This window comes from Mytilus galloprovincialis, chromosome 13 (genome assembly GCF_965363235.1).
Source record: "Mytilus galloprovincialis chromosome 13, xbMytGall1.hap1.1, whole genome shotgun sequence".
Lineage (NCBI taxonomy): Eukaryota > Metazoa > Mollusca > Bivalvia > Mytilida > Mytilidae > Mytilus > Mytilus galloprovincialis.
Window position 1 is genome coordinate 20,380,902 of NC_134850.1, and position 6,212 is coordinate 20,387,113.

General features: G+C 33.8%; 1 long non-coding RNA gene across 1 annotated transcript; it reads right to left on the reverse strand.

Moving 5' to 3' along the window:
* Positions 1 to 3,983: 3,983 nt before the first annotated feature.
* On the reverse strand, positions 3,984 to 5,865 carry LOC143055864 (uncharacterized). The gene is made up of 3 exons (XR_012972150.1): positions 5,744 to 5,865; positions 5,194 to 5,433; positions 3,984 to 4,694 (listed from the first exon to the last, which is right to left on the reverse strand). It is a non-coding gene; the product is annotated as an uncharacterized LOC143055864 (long non-coding RNA).
* Between the last annotated feature and the right edge of the window lie 347 nt (positions 5,866 to 6,212).

The window sequence follows — 6,212 nt, forward strand, 5'->3', positions numbered from 1 at the left end:
ATCACAGGTTGTGATAATTCGTAGTTGCTACCCAGTTATCAAATTTAAATATTAAAAGGATCGAAAGAAATATGTTTGTCATGTGTCACATGGGCGGTAAGTTTAACTGCTTGTCAGAAGCACAATTCACGTGTTGTTTTAATTTTTTGGAGTCAATATACCTCTGCTGGTAGACTATCAGTTTCCGATGGTATCATCAGCCCAGTAGTCCGTACGCACTCACATGATTTATAACAACTTGACTATCTAAAATTGTCCGTTCATAAATTTTGAAATTTTACAGAAACTATAAGGCTTCAACTCCCTTTGGCAAAGCTGGTCTTAGACATGTTATATGGATTTGTCTCAGGGGCGGATGCAGGAATTTTCGAAAGGGGGGTGCTAACCCAGGGCACCCAGGGCAAAAGGGGGGGGGCAAAACATATGTCCCGATACAAATGCATTGATCGGCAAAAATAAAGGGGGGGGTGCGCACCCCTGGATCCGCCACTGTGTCTAAAGTTTGTCATGTACCTCTTCACTTGAACTTTTTCGGGTCTTATACATCATTGGCTTTTAAATATTCGACATTGATCGTTCCTGATGAATATAAATACAGAAAATTACTGCTTCGGACGAATGCAATTTATAACGTGTTGTTTCCATTTTTTTTCAACATTATCACATCCGCAACTAGCAACATCCCCACTATTCGTTTAGTTGAAGTTTCCAAAATAATCTATATCTGACGAATAACAGTGAGACTGAGTCTGACTATAACTTGCTGCAAATTTGTCTAAAGGGTTTTTCAGGCACATAGATATATAGTCCTAAATACTCAAATCGATCCGTCTATCATAGCTCTATCCGGCAACTTGTTATGCTTTTGGTGAAGAGGAGTTGAAAATGTACTGAAAATTAATAAAAGGTCACGTTGAATCATATGAATACGTCAGTGTGATAAAACTCAATGAAATTAAAAAAAAAAACAAAAGACATCATCTTGAAACCAACAAAAGTATAAATAATAATAAAAAAAAAAAGATGTGGAATAATTGCTAATAAGACAACTTTGAGTTTCCACAATAGATCGACCAAATGCCACAGAAGTACACATCTATAGGTCACCGTACAGCCTTCAACAATGAGTAAACCTATACCGCATTGTCAGCTATAAAAGACCACAAAAAGACAAATGTTAAACAATTCAAACGAGAAAAAATAACGGCCGCCTAATTTATGTACAAAAAAAACCCCAACAATATATATTCATACTAAGTTAAAATAAAACTTTTATTGAATTACATCTTTCCAGAAAGTTTTCTGATTGTTTATGACTGAATTTAGTTGCCTTATTGTACCTAAGACCTTTGCATGATCCATGTGTATCACTATTATCTTAATCAAATATTTTCATCTTTACAATTTACACACAATTATCAAATTGGTGTTTATATTTGCATGTCAGTGCAAAAGATGAAAGAAACAGTTTATCTCAATCGGATATGCACTTTTGTACTTTGTGCATCTGTGTATAACACGGTCAGGTTCATGGAGTCGAAATATAGTAACAGTCTTTCTACGTCTATATATCTAGGGTTCAGCTGAAGCACGACTCCGGGATGGAGATTTCTCGCTGTGTTGGTTGATTGATTGTTGGTTACCCGACGTCTAGAGGCAAATATTTGCTGTGTTGAAGACATTGTTGGCCGTGGGCTGTTTTCTGCTCTTGTGTCGGGGTTTTGTCTCTAAGACACATTCCCCGTTGCTATTCTCAATTTTATGTAATCCACTGTTATGCATCTTCGTTTTCTTTGACATCCGAATGAAATAAGAATTACCCGCATACAGTTAGCTATGAAAGGCCTCGCACCTTCAATCACGGTTCTTCACGTAAATTGATGCTTACTGTTAAAATTTTTGATCTCATCTTGAACATGCATCTAATATTTGCCACTGGACGATAAGCAACCAACATTCAATCAATTTGTATTACATATTACTACAGGTCGAGAAACCGTACAAGTAAAGTACTATATACACACAATCAAACGCTCCAAACAAAGAGAATTGACGGAAATTCGTTTGATAATACTGCCTGGAACTTTTATAGTTTTTTTTCTGTTCACTTAGCATATACATTGCAATTAGACAATGAGCCAATGAGACAACTCTCCACAATATACCAAATGACACAGAAATTAACAACAATAGGTCACCGTACGGCTTCAACAATGAGCAAAGCCAATACCGCATAGTCAGCTACAAAAGGCCCCGAAATTACAAATATAAACAATTTAAATGAGAAAACTAACGGCCTAATTTATGTACAGATAAACGAAAAACAAATATGTAACACATCAACAAACGACAACCACTGAATAATAGGCTACTGACTTCGGACAGTCAAATACATACAGAATGTGGCGGAGTTAAACATGTTAGCGGGATCCTAACCCTTCCCTAACCTGGGACAGTGGTATAACAGTACAACATAAGAACGAACTATAACAATCAGTTGAAAAAGTCTTAACTCATCCGATAGACAAACATACAAGTGGAGGTGGGTTAACTATGCGCATCCGGTATATGCTAATTCCAAGCCAGAGCCTGTAATTCAGTGGGTGTCATTTAAAGCTGTATATCTTATTTGTTTTTAGTTCATTATTTTGTACATAAATCCGATAGTTTTCTCGTTTGGATTGTTTTACAAAATTTATTTTTCATTTCGGGCCTTTTATAACTGCATGGTTTTTACTCATTGTTGAAAGACGTACGGTGATTTATATAGTTGTTAATTACTGGTCATTTGGTGTCTGGTGGAGATTATTCTCATTGGAAAGCATAGCACATCTTCTTATTCTTATATAAAAAAATCAGGGGCGGATCTAGCAATTTTTTGAAGGGGAGTTCCCAACCCAGGATAAAAATGGGTTCCAACTGCATGTCCCTATTCAAATGCATTAAAAAAAGGGGGTTCCAACCCCCGAAGCCCCCCTCTGGATCCTCCACTGGAAAAGTTATAAGACGTATTGATTAATTGTGCTGGAGTTACCCCCCCCCCTTTTTTGTCATAAGATATGCAATGAGTTTGCGAATAATGTGAAAAAAGTCATATTATATTTTTTTTTATCTTTATTCTCATCATCAAATACATATAAGGTACAAAGAGGACATCACATTAAATACATAAAATATGAATACAAACTACATATACACAAACACATGTTAGTTCATCACCAGGACACACTCGCTCGTATAAACTTTAATACATCTATGAGATCTGTCTTTTTGGCAGAAGACATGATAGTTTCAGGAAAGAGTGTTATGTCTGGTCATCTGCTGAAACGATTTCTTATAATATGTTTTGTCTCTGAACAATATTTATAATCAGTGGTGGATCCAGAACCTTTTGTAAAAAGGGGGGAGACCGCTGACTGATCTAAGGGGCCCTCTTCAATCACGTACATTGTATCAGTGATTCCCTATGTAATCAACCAAATTTTTCCCACGAAAGAAGAGGGCCCCCTGGATCCGCCTATGATAATGTAATGTGATTCATCCTAAATGTCTAGTTAACACCAATAACACTTTTTTCCCGTTCTTTACAGTAACATTTTAAAGTTCAACTCAAGTTTTACTCATTCTGAATTTTGAAATATTTATCTAAACAGAATGTACAGTAATCTAAGTCTTTTGCTTAGTTTTGAATATCCCTAAGCCACTTCTGTTTGAATTGATCACATTCGGTGATGCTTTAGTATTATTTATTTATTTCAACCATATAAATATCACTCAAAATGTATTGTACGTGTGTTTCAAAATTAGCAAGATCCAAATCAATAAAAAATTAGAATGAAGTTCTGACCAATTTGAAATTTTCAAAAATTTATATTTTTGGTTCAATGCAAGTGATAAGATAATATGTATATAATATAGGGGAATTTTGACATTTCATAATTGGTTTAAAGAAATCAATGGAACTAAAATGCAATCATTGAAAATAATCTTGAGACACATTTTATTAATAATACAACATGTGCATGTGTACACGAGATTCCAACGCTATATTGTCAAATATGTCTATAAGTTTACCGCACTTGTCGTCCACAGTACCGACTTGACTTATTTTAGAATGCATTCCTCGTACAGCTAAATAACTTCAATTTCGTATGTTTCGTCATACTGTTTCATTTCTTATGTTTATCAAGAATCATCAACCATTAGCAACAGCAACGATTTACTTAATGACATTCGAAGCAATTGTCTGTGACTCTCTGTGCAGCATACGGAACAATTGTCAGTGACTCACTTTGCATCATTCGGAAGAATTGTCTGTGACAACTATAGGCCATAAGAATTAAGTTGGTAATGTCAATATCTATATTATGCAAAATATTTGTTACCGTTCTTCAGATGCTAATTTATTTTTCAGATCATTGTTAAATATGCTAGTAATCGAAAGAAAACTTATGCTAGCATTTTTTGGCTTTTATCATTTCTGCAATCTTTTTAATCCATTCGGCTGCTTTTCCACTTGTATGTCTTGATTTACACATGGCAATTATATATAAACAGTTTGTTTTGCAAACAATAATGTATGTTTGTCCATTAAACGAAACGAATTGCCCAGGATCACGTGATTTAATGCAATACGTCACACCTTTTATTCGTATAGTTTCGGCCTTCTCATTAGCTAAACATTTCTTCAAATTCTGAAAGAAAGAACAACAATAAAGGACATTGATAAACAACGATTTCAATTGTTATTTTAAAGGGATACGCTTTTTATGGTTTTCGTCGGTGAACCACAAATTTAATTGTATAAAAAGGACAATTTTTAAACTTGTATATAGACCTTGACAAAGCCTCCAATTCAAATATCCACGAATATATCATTTTCTCTCAACCCTCAAAATCTCGAACATATAAAAATGAAATAAGAACTGTGAACGATCAAACTGAGAGTCAAAGAACAAAATTTAAATCAAAAATAGATATTTGAAGACAATGTGTTGCCTTATTGACATCTTTTGATCATTTCTGTTGTTGGTTTGCGGTCTTATTAAGGTATACACCAGATACACACAAAGGTAAGAAAAGACTTTTGGTATTTTGAAACCAAAGTAAGTAAAAAAAAAACCTCTCTTAACAACACTATTGCTAATGTTCAGGACGATCCTATTGATTAAAAAGAATATGTATGTTACTTACAATTAAGTCTTCATCTGAGACAGTGAAACCTTTCGACACTGCTGCTGTTTCTCCATTGTGACGTATCAAAGCTGCCCCCGTGATGACCAACTTTGAATGTTTCTGCATAATATGGTCAACCCAATGACTCCATATATTCTTGACCTTAAGAGACCCGCTTCCATAAGTACTTAAAAGGAGACTCATTATCTTATATATGCTATGGTGCTTCTGGAGAACAATCTTTTACGTTAGATGTGCCTGAAAAAAGAAATAACAATAGTTCTAAAGAAATGTTCTCTATGATTAAAACATTCAAATTTTATATTAAAAAAATAAGTATTCTTTACTTTTTATGTAATGACCGGTAATAACAATTTAATATTAATGCAAAAAAAAAGTACTTAAGGATAGAAAAGGATATTTTTTAGAATAAACAACAACAAACATGAAAATTAGGGTAACACAAACACCAAACACCATTCAATGTGTTTTATCTTTTTAAAGCGACAAATAAAAAAAAATAAAAATTCAAAACAATTGTTTTGTTATATAATTCTAATTAACTTACCTGATATTTTTTTAAGTTCTCACGTTTCTACCGAAAATCTTCTGTATATCCTTCTTGTTGATTGAGCAATGGTTATCTGAGGAAAAAATAAGTATCAACACTTTATATATTATGAATGACTAAAATTTTCCATTTGTAAATGTATTTATATATTGATAAAACTACCGATAAAAATGGTCACGTGAACTTAACGGCGAGCGTCACAACTATATGTTTATCACAAGCACGTGTTGACTGTTTACATGAGTTACATGATGTTATTTATCATCTGTTGTAGTCATAAACGCAAACAATATGCAGATAGCAAAACATAAGTTATATATCTACACAATGTAAAAATTAGAAATACCAAATAAGTAAAAAATCGGTATGTAAATTCTTACACGAAGAACACGATGGGTTGCCACATGTGGAGCAGAATCAGCTCTCACTTTCAGAGCATTCATTGATCATCCAGGTTTTTGATGGG